Below are 13,489 nucleotides of genomic sequence, written 5' to 3'. Positions count from 1 at the left end.
CCTGCATGTAGGTAAGTGCACCCATGTCGTGCAATGCCTGCGGAGGTCAGACGAGGCTGTTGGATCCCTTGGGACTGGAGTTATGGACAGCTGTTAGCTGCCATGTGAGTGCTGGGATTCGAACCCAGGTCTTCTGCAAGAACAACCAGTGTTCTTAACTGCTGAGCCATCTCTCCAGCCCCTGACTTTAATTTTTTAAAAAATACTTTATTTTATGTGTATGAGTATATTGCCTGCATGAGTGTAAGTGCACCCATGTCCTGCAGTGCCTGCAGAGGACAGATGAGGTCGTTGGATCCCCAGGAAGTGGTGCTATGGACAGTTGTTAGCTGCCATTGTGGGTGCTGGGGTTCAAACCTGGGTCTTCTGCAAGAACAGCCAGTGTTCTTAACTACTGAGTCATCTGTCCAGCCCCAATTGCCTAATGTTTAGTTGGGAAAGGCTTTTCCCCCCTATTCTGTAGGCTCTTTCTTCATTTTCCTTCATCATGTGGAATTCTTCTAAATTTGCATGCCTCCTACAGAAGCTGGAACTTTATATCACCACTATCTACTCTCCTCACTCAGAATTGGCTTTAAAAGAGGGCCTTAGGGTAACTGATGTCTCTGCAAAACTCTTTTCACTTTAGGTTTATTCCTGCTGGTTTTTATGATCCTCAACTCCAGGAGAGAATTGTGCTTGTTAATTTTTTTGAGGTATGGCAGCACTTTCTGCTTCTACTTCAAGTAAGGTTTAATTAACTACCTTACCTTCTATTCATTGTAGACAAGAAATGATTGAGCATTTTGTGGTGGTTTTCTTCTTTTTGGTCTTTCTGAGACAAGTCTCCCTATAGCCCCCCCACCCCTTGCCTCTCCTCCTGCCTCTCACTCTCCCTCTGCCTCCTCAAATGCTGGGATTAAAGTCTTGAGCTACTGTGCTCAGACTACTCCCTGCAGACCACAGGATGTTAAGATTCTATTGGTATTGATTTCAATAAGCTATGTGGTACAATTTTTAGAGAAAAATCTCGTCTTCATAGTACTTGACTGTATTGTCACTTAAAATTTTTTTATAACTGTCTATATATGGCATTGTACAAAGGAAAGCTACAGAATGGATTTGACAATTAAGGATCTATTTTTTTACCGAGAGCTTTCTGACTTTAAGATGAGATTCTTGGGGCTGGAGAGATGACTCAGCAGTTAGGAGTGTTGTCTGCCTTCTAGAGAACCTAGGTTGATTTACAGCACCCACATGGTGGCTAACAATCATCTTTAATGCCAGTTCCAGGGGATCTGACTGACTTCCTCTTCTGACCTCCGTGGGCATTGTTCACAAAATATGGTGTACTTACATACATGCAGGCAAAGTACTCATACACATAAATTATATTCCTAAGGCTGGATGAGGTTTCTGTGAGCTTTTCTAGTGAAAGAGTCATTCTTGTTTAAACAATTTTGGGTTTATTAGGGTCAGAGAGTGAGGCATGTCAGGAGTCTGGATGTACACTGCTTTCACTTTGTGTACTGTGATTGGTAGTTTGTGTTTGTTGGATGAAGTATTGGAGTGCATCAGGTGCTGGCTCGTGTCTTTGATCCCACACTCGGGGAGGTTGAGGCAGGTGGAGCTCTGAGATTTTGCTACATGTTACCTTGTCTCAAATAAAATATTTTAAAATTGAGTCAGGTTTATAGGCACATCTTTCTTTGGAGGCACAAAAGTAACGATTTAAAAATTAAAAAAAAAAAATACCTGGACAATAAATTACCAAGAGTTATTTCTTGAGTTTGGGCTCTGTGTTCTAATGTCTAGAGGATTGAGTCAGATGACTGTTTCAGGAACAGTTAACTGAAGCTAGTATTTCAGGTATTTTTTACCTATTCTGTTTCTGCTTCATTTGTGTTTTCCTTATGTGAATTTGCTAAATGCAACCACAGTAATTCAGATCTTTTAGCTTTATGGTCTAGATACCAAGAATCTTGGTGAAGGGCTTTAATTCACCATAGATCATTTGTAGAATTCTGAACTCTAGTGACTGATGTGGACATGGGGTATTGTCATGTAATATATGGTGGTAATTTACTTGTTTACTTGGCAATCTGTTGAACCCAGTGTGTAGAAAGGTAGATGAAAAATGGTGGGTTAATGTAAGTACTTAAAAAACTTGTGGTACCAGGGATCCAACTCAGTAACTTGAACCTGCTATGCAAGTACTCCATCAATGAGGTATAATTCCAGCCTTAAAGGGTGTGTGTGTGTGTGTATGGGGGGTGTGTGTGTGTGTGTGTGTGTGTGTGTGTGTGTGTGTGTGTGTGTGTGTGTGTGTGTGTGTTGTTTTTTGAGACCTGGTCTCCTGTAGCTCCAGCTGGCCTGGATTTCCCTATATAGGCTAAGCTGAGTGCTGGGATTAAAGGTGTGAGCTACCATGCCTGCCCAGTGTCTTGTATCTTTTAAAGGTTTGACTTCATTTTATCTTTTTGTTCTTTCTGACTTTTATAGGACATGCCTTTTTGCACACTTTCTGACTTACTTTTTAAACCATGCCTTCTTCTCTTTGACCTGGCTCACTGTGTCTAAAATGTTGCCAGACTTGTCTCTGAGCTTCATTTAAAAAAAAAAAAAAATTATTGGGGGCTGGAGAGATGGCTCAGTGGTTAAGAACACTGGTTGTTCTTGCAGAAGACCGGGGTTCAAATCTTATCTATATGGCTGCTAACAACTGTCCGTAACACCAGTTCTAGGGGATTGGATGGCCTGTTCTGTCCTCTTGGGCATTGCACGACACAGGTGCACTTACCTACATGCAGACAATACACTCATACACATAAAATAAAAATAAATATTTTTTTAAATGTTGTGTGTGAAAAATTCAATAAAAAATATTTAAGCCAGGAGTGGTGGTGCACACCTTTAACCCTTTAAGCACTTGGGAGGCAGATGCAGGCGGATCTTTGTGAGTTCGATGCCAGCCTGGTCTACATACTGAGTTCCAGGACAGCTGGGACTACAGAGACCCTGTCTCAAAAAGAAAAAAAAAAATTATTATGGAGCCTGGGGACTTGTACTTTTCCAGCAAGCATGCTATTACGGAGAGCTTTTGTTTTTTAAATTGGAAAATGTGTTTGGTTTTTCTGTCAGGTAATCATTTTGTATTTTATATTTTAATATTTATTTGTATGTTTAAGTATTCCAAGATCTTGCACTTTATTTTTTAAAATTTATTTTATGTGTATGAATGTATTGCCTGCATTATGTAAGTGTAATGCCCATGGAGGACAGAAGAGACTGTTGGGTCACCTAGAACTGGAGTTGTGGATAGTTGTTAGCTGCCATGTGGGTACTGGGATTCAAACCCAGGTTTTCTGTAAGAACTGGCTGTGTTGTTAACTGCTGAGCCATCTCTCCAGCCCTAAGATCTTATAGTTTCAGTAGATGAAACCTGTGAGACTTGTGTTTCTGAGTGTGCTTTTACATGTTTGCTTTGCTTCCTTGTGCTCTCTATGTTCTGTTGGTTGTAGATTATTCAGTTAATTTTCCTGAGTCCTAGAGCATATTCTGCTTCTAGCAGATACTGAGGTACTCTGAGGCCTGCTACCTGATCGGGTCTTCAAATATGGGTGATTTCTGTTAGGACCGTAGCATTTTAGGTCTCGTTTCTTTGTTTTAGGAAGAATCTGAATTTTTTTTTTTTTTTTTTTCTTTGAGAAAGGGGCTCCTTGTAGCCCCAGCTGTTCTGGCACCTACTATGTAGACCAGGTTGGCCTCCAACTCAAAAAGATCCACCTGCCTCTGCCTCCCAAGTGCTGGGATTAAAGGCATGCGCCACCACACCCAGCAAGAATCTGAATTTTAATAAGACCTCACCTCCAAAGTGATTCTGAGGCATACTAAATAACTCAGACTCATTAAAGAGATCAGATATCAGTAAGACCTAATTCCTTGGCTTGAAGTTTCCAGATTCATTCAGAACATTGAAAATACAAATATATCTTGGCTAGGCATGTACAGTTTCTCAGATTTTCTTTAATCTTTTATGTGTATGAGTATTATGCCTGCTTGTATATAAGTGCACCCTGCTGTGCAATGCCCTCGGAGGCCAGAAGGCATCATATTCCTTGGAACTGGAGCTGCAAATGGTATTAGCTGTCATTTGAGTGCTGGGCATTGAATCTGAGTCCTCTAGAAGAGAACAGCCAGTGTTGTTAAAAATCCTGAGCAGTCTCTCCAACCCTGAGTTTCTCAGTTTTTCTGTTGTCTTTTTGTTTTTTTCCTCTTGCTGCTTGTCTACTATTTTGCATCAAGGCAACTCACCTGGTAGCTGGGAAGTTGGCGAGTCATGAATGTTTTCTGTTACCTTAATCCTGAAGGTGTATTTTCAACAGTTTTTTTCCTCCTTTAAGTTTGAATTTTAGTTGAATATTTTGAGTTTGGAAAACAGGATGGGGAAAGCTCAAAGAAAACTATTCAACATCATTGGTCTATAGAAAAGTATGTATTAGAATAACAAGATACCACTACAAATACATCAGAATGTTTACAGTTTAAAAGACTGAAACAATACCAGCCATTTGTGAGGATATGGAACAGCTGAAACTTCAATACTCAATGGTAGAGTTGTAAAGCGGTACAGCTGCTTTGGAAGAATTTCTGGTGGCTTCTTAGGTTAATTACCTTTCCCTATAAATTAGTGCTTTCACTCTTGTTTTGGATATAGGATCTCAATGTGTAGCCCCAGGCTTGCTTCTAACTTTTATGATTCTCTTGCCTCCAGTGGCTGGGATTACAGGACTATGCCACCACATTTAGTTTATTCAAGAGAAATAAAAATGTACACCTGTAGAAAGACTTGTAGAAGGATGTTTGTAGCATCTTTAAACTTGATGGGCTGGAGAGTTGGCTCAGTGGTTAGGAGCACTGACTGCTCTTGGGTAAGACCCAGGTTCAATTTCCAGCACCCACACGGTGGCTAACAGTCATCTGTAACTCCAGTTCCAGGGGATCCGATTCCCTCTTCTGGCCCACATGGACATTGCATGACATGAGTACACTTAGAATTAGAAGCAGGTGATGGGCTCATACACATTAAAAAAAAAAAAAAAAAAAAAAAAAAAAAGCAAAGCTGGGCAGGGTGGCACACACCTTTAATCCCAGCACTTGGGAGGCAGAGGGCAGGCGGATCTCTGTGAGATCAAGGCCAGCCTGGTCTACATAGTGAGTTCCAGGACAGCCAGGGCTATAGGGAGACCCTGTCTCAAAAAGACCAAAAAATTAAAAAAAAAAAAACCACAGAAACACTTACTGACAAATATCTTGTAGAGAAGAAACTACAGAATGTTCAGTCCTAAGTGGGACACCTGTATCAGTTCTAAATGGACACCCTCTCCTCCTCAGGGTTCATTGTGCAAGAGGAGCTGGGAAGATTATAAGAACCAGAGGTAGTAGATGAATATAAGAAAAAATGGATGTTTGGACACCATAGGGTACTTGCACACATGACCCAACAGGTCTCGTGGAAGTATGCACAACATCTGTGCAAACCCAAGCCAGACACACACAGCACGCGGATCACAGAGGTTGACAGGAAGCTATAGCATATATGAGGATCTATTGGCAATTGAGAACTACTGGGAGAGGGAGAGTCATTTTTCTTTACTGGTGTGTCACTTGGTAGGTTGAGCAGATTTCAAGGGATAGACCCCCCCCCCAACCCAGGAACATTTTGGAGGCAGAGATTAGACTCAGTCAACCTTAAAAAAAAAGACTAATAGTAGAGGATATGAATTTGGTGCTGGTGGCAGGGTTTAGCAAAGTGTGAATAGAGAGGAGGGAGGAGAGGACCGGCATATGATCAAAATACCTTGTATGAAGTTCTCAAACCAAAAAAAAAATACGATCAAAGAATTTAAATGACCAAAACTCTGAAAAAGTTAATAACCTATAAGCAGAAGAATACATAAACCAGTATATGATATATTCATTCTGTAGAATACCTTTTTAAAATTTTTTGTTGTTTTTTGAGACAGGGTCTTCCTGTAGCCACAGCTGGCCTTGAAGTCACTATGTAGCTCTGGCTGGCCCCGAACTCACAGAGATCACCTGCCTCTTCTTCCCAAGTGCTGGAGTGTGTTCCTGGTGTCCACATAGGCCAGAAGAGGATGTAGTATAGGCTTCTCTGGAATTGGAGTTAAGGTTGGTTATTAACTGCTATATGGGTGCTGGGAACCGAACCTGGGTCCTCTACAAGAGCAGTAAAGTACTCTGAACTGCTGAGCCATCCCTTCAGCTCTTTTATTGATCTTGTAGTTGTCTACAAACAGACTTTCGGTCTATTTGATTTCCCTGTCAGAAGTACCTTTTTAAACCTCCTTTTCTAACCACAGATGAAACAAGGAATTGTATGCCCTTTGATTTCTCATCTTGTACCTCAGTCTCTACTGATGTACTTCTAATTTTTATGCTCTTTTTCCTCCAAAGGTTGGTTATGTACTGTGGAAACGATTTCATTTTGGAGCTCAGACTAGCCTGAAACTGCTCACTGTGTAGCTTTCAACTCAGGACAGTCCTCTTTAGCCTCCCAAGTGGTTGGGATTACAGGCCTACACCATTATGGTGCTAATAGACTGTCTTATTCCCAGCACCCTTTGGTTGGGGGGAGGGTACATATATATGAGCATGTATTTGGAAAGCAGAAGTTGGTGTTGGGTGTCCTCTGTTGCTCTCCGTCTCATTTTTTGAGACAGTCTCACTGATGTAGAGCTCACTGATTGAGCTAGGCTAGTTGCCATTAAATTCCAGGAATATGCCTGTGTCTGTGTTTTACCAAGCTTTTTATGTGGGTGCCAGGGATCAGAACTCAGGTCCTCATGTTCATTTGCTATGCACTGAGCCATCGCCTCAATCCCCGTCCCCCTTTTTTGGGGGTGTTTTTAAGACAGGCTCTTTCTGTAGCCCCAGCTGGCCTCAAACTCTCAGATCCACCTGCCTCTGCCTCCCAAGTGCTGGGAATAAAGAGGTGAGCCATCACGCCTCGCTCAGCCCAGCCCCACCTCATTCTTACATAGAGCTGTTTGGACGTTTGGCTTAGGAATCTGCAGTTGCAGAACTGACTTATTTTTTTAATTTCCTTCTTAAAGTGAATTAACTGTCGGTCCCTCCCAACCCCACTTCCCTTCTCTCCACCTTTTTATTCATGATAGTGGATCTGATTACTCCCTCATCTTCATTCTGATTTAGTTATTTTAATTGTGTTTACTAGACATTGGGCAGGTGATTACTAGTGGTAGATTACATTCTTGGTATGCTTGAAGGCTCTAGGTTCTGTCTCAAGCACTACAAGAAAATAATTAGGCATTCATTAAATGGTATCTGTCATGTTGAGGTAAGATTCTGAGGCCTTGGAACCAGATAACTGGTTCAGTAGTTAGGAGCACTTACTGCTCCTGTAGAGGACCTAGGTTCAGTTCCCAGCTCCCATAAGGTGGCCTGCAACCTCGTATAACTCCAGCTCCAGGAAATGTGGTGACCTCTTTTGCGTCCTCAGGCACAGGGCATGCATGTAGTGAACACACATGTAGACAAAACACGCATACATATTAAAAATTCTAAATGCCTCATATGTATTGTCTCCAACACTTACAAAATATTAATTTACAATATCAGTAGTGTTTTTATTTAAAAATTTTAACACATTATTTTTGTGTATGCATATATGTACCAAGGAGGTTAGAGGACAACTTTAGTAAGTCAGTTCTTCCACAGTGTGGGTTCTTAGGATTGAACTCAGTCAGGCTTAGTGTCCAACTCCTTTACCTGCTAAGCCATTTTGTTAGCCCTAATTCTGTAGTTTTATGAAGATAGAAATTTAGATGACAACCAAGGACTTTTTTGGATGGTTGGCCTTGAACTCACAAAAGATCCGCCTGCCTCTGCCTCCCAAGTGCTGGGATTAAAGGTGTGCACCACCACGCCCGGCCAAGTCCTTGGCATTCTTAAATAAGGATGACATCACAAGTGAGGGTAACTATTGTTTCATTTTTAGTGTAGAGTTGTTGAAATTGTAATGTCTATATGTTTATCCCAACATAGTTTGTTATAGGGCTTAGTAATTTTTTTCTTGATCTTGTGTATAGTTATTCAGATCAGTAGCACTGGGTATCATCTGGCTTGGGGCATCATTTCCTAATTGGGGCTTGCAGGTCCACATAATTTTCTAACATTGTAGTTTACTGATTTGTAAAATATGAATGATGGAATAGTATGTGGACTCATTGGCACATGAAACTTTATTATAGTAAACAAATGAGTGAAGTGCTGTGCAAATTGAGTTTTAGTTAAGTTTACTCCCAAGGTCATGACTTGAAACCGAACGGTGTAGAAAGACCACATGCATAAGAAATTGAGGGTGCCAGATATTAGGAGGTGGAGGTAGCAAGAAGATGAGTTTGAGATTATCAGTTACCTACCTACTGATAGGTGGGAATGTTGGAGAGAGCGAGGGCGCGGATGGAGAGCACGAGGCACAGATGGAATTCTCAGTGGGATAGATTTATTTCGTACGGGGCACCTTTCCCTTGGGGAAGGGAAAGATGTCAGCGAAGGGAAAGATGGAAGGGAAGGGAAAGATGTCAGGGAAAGATGTCCGCCCACGGGTTGTGAGCTGGGACTTCATATATGGGGGCTTTAGGATGTGGAAGGGGGGAATGTTTGGGGGAGAAATCAGGGAGGGGGGGGAAGCAGGAAAAGCCTGGCTCCGTTCAGTCTGCCAGGTGGGATTAGGGTCTGGAAGTGTTTACTTTTTCTCTCTTAAGAGAAAAGCTTGTTGTGATAAACAGCTTCTAAAATCTCTGGTTGACAGGTAGAATCTTCTTATCTTTGGAGATCAGAGGAGAGGCAGGCTGCTTCTCTGCAGAGTTTGTTTCCCTTGACTCCAAAGGTCAAGGTGAGATCCCTGTTGGGGAGGCTGCTGTTTGGAACCCTAACACCTACCAAGTTCGAAACCAGACTGCTACCTGAGACCCTCTGTCACGGTGGTGATGGCAATATAGTTAAGTTGATAGAGTGCTTACCTACCTGTAGGATGCCCTTGCTTCAGCCTCCAGCACCAGTCACTGGGTGTGATGGGTGGTGTTATTCTAGCACTTGGAGATCAGAGGCAGGAGTATGAGAAGCTTAAAGTTACCTACAAAAAAACAGCAAAGAAACACACAGGTTGGAGAGATGGCTCAGAGGTTAAGAGCACTGACTACTCCCACAGATGACCTGGGTTTGGTTCCTAGCACCCACATAGTGGCTAACAACAATCTCTAACTCTAGTTCCAGGGGACCTGATGCCCTCGGGTATTACAGACCAGGCTCACAGAGATCTGAATGCTGGGATTAAAGGCATACGCCACCGTGACGGGCCTTAAATAGTTTTGTAAGTTGAAAATTTTCTGCAGATGCTTTAGGGAGTATAGTAGCATATTTTTTTCTTAAATGTTAAAAATGATACAACTTTCTTTCCATTTTGAGAGTTGCCTTTCAAATAGATTTTATCAATTTCATGAGTCAGTAGACTATTAACTGGCTATGGGGGTACTCGTGCCTATTGTGGGTTACTAAATTAGAAGTTTGTCCCCAGCTAACAAATGTAATTCTTAAGATTTGAAATTCTGTATATAGATAATAGTATCTTTTCCATACTTTGGGCTGTTTAACTAGAAAGTACTATCACACTAAATTGTTTTACAGTCCTCATCTTGTACACGAAAGGAAGGGTTGAAATGCCTTAATCTCACACTGGCTGTAACCTGTTTGGTGTTAAGACATTAGAAGAAATTTGTGTTTGGGGCGGGGGCATGCCTGTGATCCCAGCACCTAGGGGCTAAGGCAGGAGGGTGGTGATTGTGAGCAAGCCTGGGCTATGTAGAGTGAGACCTTGTCTTTGGAGATGTTTTCCTTGGAGGAATAGTATATAAATAGGATGTTCTTTTAAGTACTGAAGATTGAATTTAGGACCTTATCTGTGCTAGATAAATGCTGTAACTGAGCTATGTCTCTAGCCCTCTTGTTAGAAATTTAAAAGTTTTGTTTTTATACATGTAGTTATGCGTGTGTCTCAGAGGACAACTTGCATGAATTGTCTCCACCATGTGGGTTCTAGGATCAAATTCTGTTCATCAGGCTTGAGAGCAAGTACCTTTTCCTGCTGAGCCAACTTGCCAGCCAGTTTTTGTCTTAAAATAACGTATAGTTGACATATATAAGTAATTGGTTAAGACAGAACAGAGTATATTCATAGAGCAAGAACAAATCATTTGTCAACACTTTAAACATTACTGGCTCTTAACTGGAGCCAAAGATGAATTAAATTTTGGTTGATGTTGAAATGATGCTAACTCTGGAGGGCACATCTTGGTATCCAAATCCAGAGAGTAGATTTCTCAGTCGCCTCCTTGAACTGTGTTTGGATTTGCATTGTTAAAGGTTGAACATGATTGTGAGAAGGGGAATTTCCAACTTTCTGTCTTGGTTGTTAACTACCCGGATTAGTAGGACCGTGCTCATCTTTTGTTTTTTGCAGTGCTGGAGATGTTGGCCTGCTTCACCATGGAGGTGCATAATGAAATCTTTCTTTCTAAATTCTTTTATTGCTTTCAGAGAATTCAGATTCAAGGGCAGGAGAAATGGATGACTCAGTGGTTAAAAGCATTAAGTGTTCTTACAGAGGACCTTTTTTCTTGTTGTTCTTAGCAACCATGTGATGGCTCACACCTGTCCAATTCCAGGGAACGCAATGCCCCTTCTGATGTCAGGGAGCATTGCATGCATAGGTGCGCTTATACAGATGGAGACCAAAAAAAAAAAACCCCACTCATATACATCAAAACAAAACCAAGAAAACCTCAGAGAATTCAGATTCCAAAATTGACCAGAATCTCTGCTCGTTCCTTAAAGATTAGTTTGTAATTTATAAGCAGGTAGTACTTTTGATAACCTGTGTTCCTATTTTACATTTGAGTTTCAGGAGTTATGCAAAAGTGGTTTATTGACTAACTAATGATGGTATTGATTGATGTGCTCTAAAGTTTTAAGGTTGATTTGGTGACAGCACATTAAAATACCTAGTATCACTGTCACATAAGTGATTAAACAGCTGTGATGCATGGCAGGTAAAATTTAATACCCAAAATCTGTAGGTGAGAATGACCCAACCCTGTGTAATAACTGTTTTGGGTTTTTGTTTTTTTTTCCCCCCCCAGAATTACAGCAGTATTATTATATGCTATTTTCTTCTGTCGGTGCTGTTTAGGTCCAGGTGAAAATAGTACTGAGATGATAATAAAGTAGTGAAATGTTTGAAGATGAATTCTGTAAAAAAGAAGGCCTATAATGTGGTGTAATTACTCTTAACACAGAGTAAAGAACTTTAAAATTTGCCTTCCCTAGTCAGGCATGGTGGCGCATGCCTTTAATCCCAGCACTCGGGAGGCAGAAGCAGGTGGATCTCTGTGAGTTCAAGGCCAGCCTGGTCTACACAGTGAGTTCCAGGACAGCTGGGGCTACAGGGAGACCCTGTCTCAAAAAGACCAAAAAATTTGCCTTCCCTTTCTTGTACGTGCAAAGTGAGAGGCTCAGAGGGTAGGACTGAGCATTCATATTTTAATAAAGCTGTGGAACTGACTTTGATAGTTACCTTATTAAATCTTTGTTGTATGTTTTCCTTGCAGCGGAAGTTCATTTTTGAAACAAACTAACTAGAAATTCACTTTTTAAAAAGTTTCTAACAATATTATATTACAAATAATGGTTTTTTGAATAAATGTTTCTCGTAATAAGAAAATTATGATGTACTGATCTCTGGGTGGGTGATATTAAATAGTATACATGAATTTTCTCTTGGATTTCTAAAAATATTTATTTTATTTTCTGTGTATGCGTGTATTGCCTGCATGCAGTAAGTGCACCTGTGTCGTGCAAAGCCCACGGAGGACAGAAGAGGCTGTCGGATCCCCTGGAACTGGAGTTACGGACGGTTGTTAGCTGCCATGTGGATGCTGGGATTTGAACCTGGGTCTTCTGCAAGAACAACCAGTGTTCTTAAACCACTGAGCCATCTCTCCAGCCCTTTCTTGGATTTTTTTTTCTTTTCTTTTTTTTTTTTTTTTTTTGGTCTTTTTGAGACAGGGTCTCCCTGTAGCCCCAGTTGACCTGGAACTCACTATATAGACCAGGCTGGCCTTGAACTCACAGAGATCCACCTGCCTCTGCCTTTCAAGTGCTGGGATTAAAGGTGTACGCCACCACGCCCAGCTCTTGGATGTTTTTTAAGACAGGGTCTCCCTGTGGCCCCAGCTGGCCTAGAATTCATTATATAGACCAGACTGTCCTCCATCTCACAGAGACAGACAGGCTCTCCTGAGTGCTGGGATTAAAGATGTTGTACCACTGTGCCTAGTGAATTTTCTCAATTGATCCTTACGTGTTACTGCATTTTTATTTATTGTATGTGTTGGTGGGTGGGTACATGGCACATGCATGTGGAGGTCTGAGGACAATTTGCAGGAGTTGAGGACTTGGTTCTTCTATCCTGTGCGTCCCAGAAATTTAATTCAGGTCATCCAGGCTTATTGTCAAGTGCTTTAACTCTCTGTGCCATCTTGCCCCTTTCCAACTCTTTGAGTTTAGGTACTTTACTTTCATTTGAAACCTTGAAACAGAGAATAATACATACAAATTTACATAATTTGTTGGTGGTTTGAGTGAAGATTGAAGTTTATGCCAGGGCTCTGCATTTGGAATCATTTGTGCTAAAGCAGCTTACTATGTTATTACTTTGAAAATGATTGTTTTTCTGCCCAAACTTCAAAGCCCCCAGTTCTCTTTCTTCTCCAAAAGCTGCCAGAATTAGCAAAATTTGTTTTCTTAATTAAAATAAGAACTCTTAATTTTTGACATGTAGACAATTTTTAAAAAGTTTGAGAATCTGTGTACACAAATGGGATCTTCATAATGTTTGTATAGTATTTGCTTGTTTCTCTCTCTCTTTTTTTTTTTTTTTCCTCTTGATCTTTTTGAGACAGTGTCTTCCTGTAGTCCTAGCTGGCCTGGAACTTGCTATGTAGGCCAAGCTGGCCTTGAACTAAAAAAGATCCATCTACCTCTCCCTTCTGAGTGCTGGGACTAAAGGTGTGTGCCACCATTCCCCGCCTTTTCTTTCTCTTTTTTAAAAAAAGATTTATTTGTAGTTTTTGTATATGAGTGTTTGGGCTATATGTAAGCACATACTTGTAATGCCCATGGAGTCTAGGAGAAAAAGGTCAGCAGATCTCGTAGAACTGGACCCAAGGCAGTTAGTTGTTAGTTGCCATGTGGGTGCTGGGAACTGAACCGAGGTCCTATGTAAGAGCAGCCAGGGCTCTAAAACTGCTGAGCCATCTCTCCAGCCCTCATTTTTTTTCTTCTAAAGTTACCATAATATTATTACTATGTTACTATTCTGAAGTTTTTCTTTTCTTTTCTTTTCTTT

General features: G+C 41.0%; 1 protein-coding gene across 16 annotated transcripts in view; it reads left to right on the top strand.

Annotated features, from left to right (window-relative positions):
* Positions 1–13,489, top strand: part of Trip12 (thyroid hormone receptor interactor 12) — a 152,711-nt gene that overhangs the window by 21,778 nt on the left and 117,444 nt on the right. Inside the window, exon 2 of one of the 16 annotated variants that reach the window (XM_029568989.1) lies at positions 9,295–9,397. The exons of the other annotated variants lie outside the window; for them this stretch is intronic. The gene's annotated coding sequence lies outside the window, so the exon portion shown is untranslated. The remainder of the gene's footprint in view (positions 1–9,294; positions 9,398–13,489) is intronic. 16 annotated transcript variants of the gene reach the window in all.

The sequence above is a fragment of the Nannospalax galili genome, unplaced genomic scaffold (genome assembly GCF_000622305.1).
Source record: "Nannospalax galili isolate Female #2095 unplaced genomic scaffold, S.galili_v1.0 scaffold220, whole genome shotgun sequence".
Classification (NCBI taxonomy): domain Eukaryota; kingdom Metazoa; phylum Chordata; class Mammalia; order Rodentia; family Spalacidae; genus Nannospalax; species Nannospalax galili.
The sequence above is the reverse complement of the archived record's forward strand: the minus strand, read 5'-3'. Positions and strand labels throughout refer to the sequence as shown.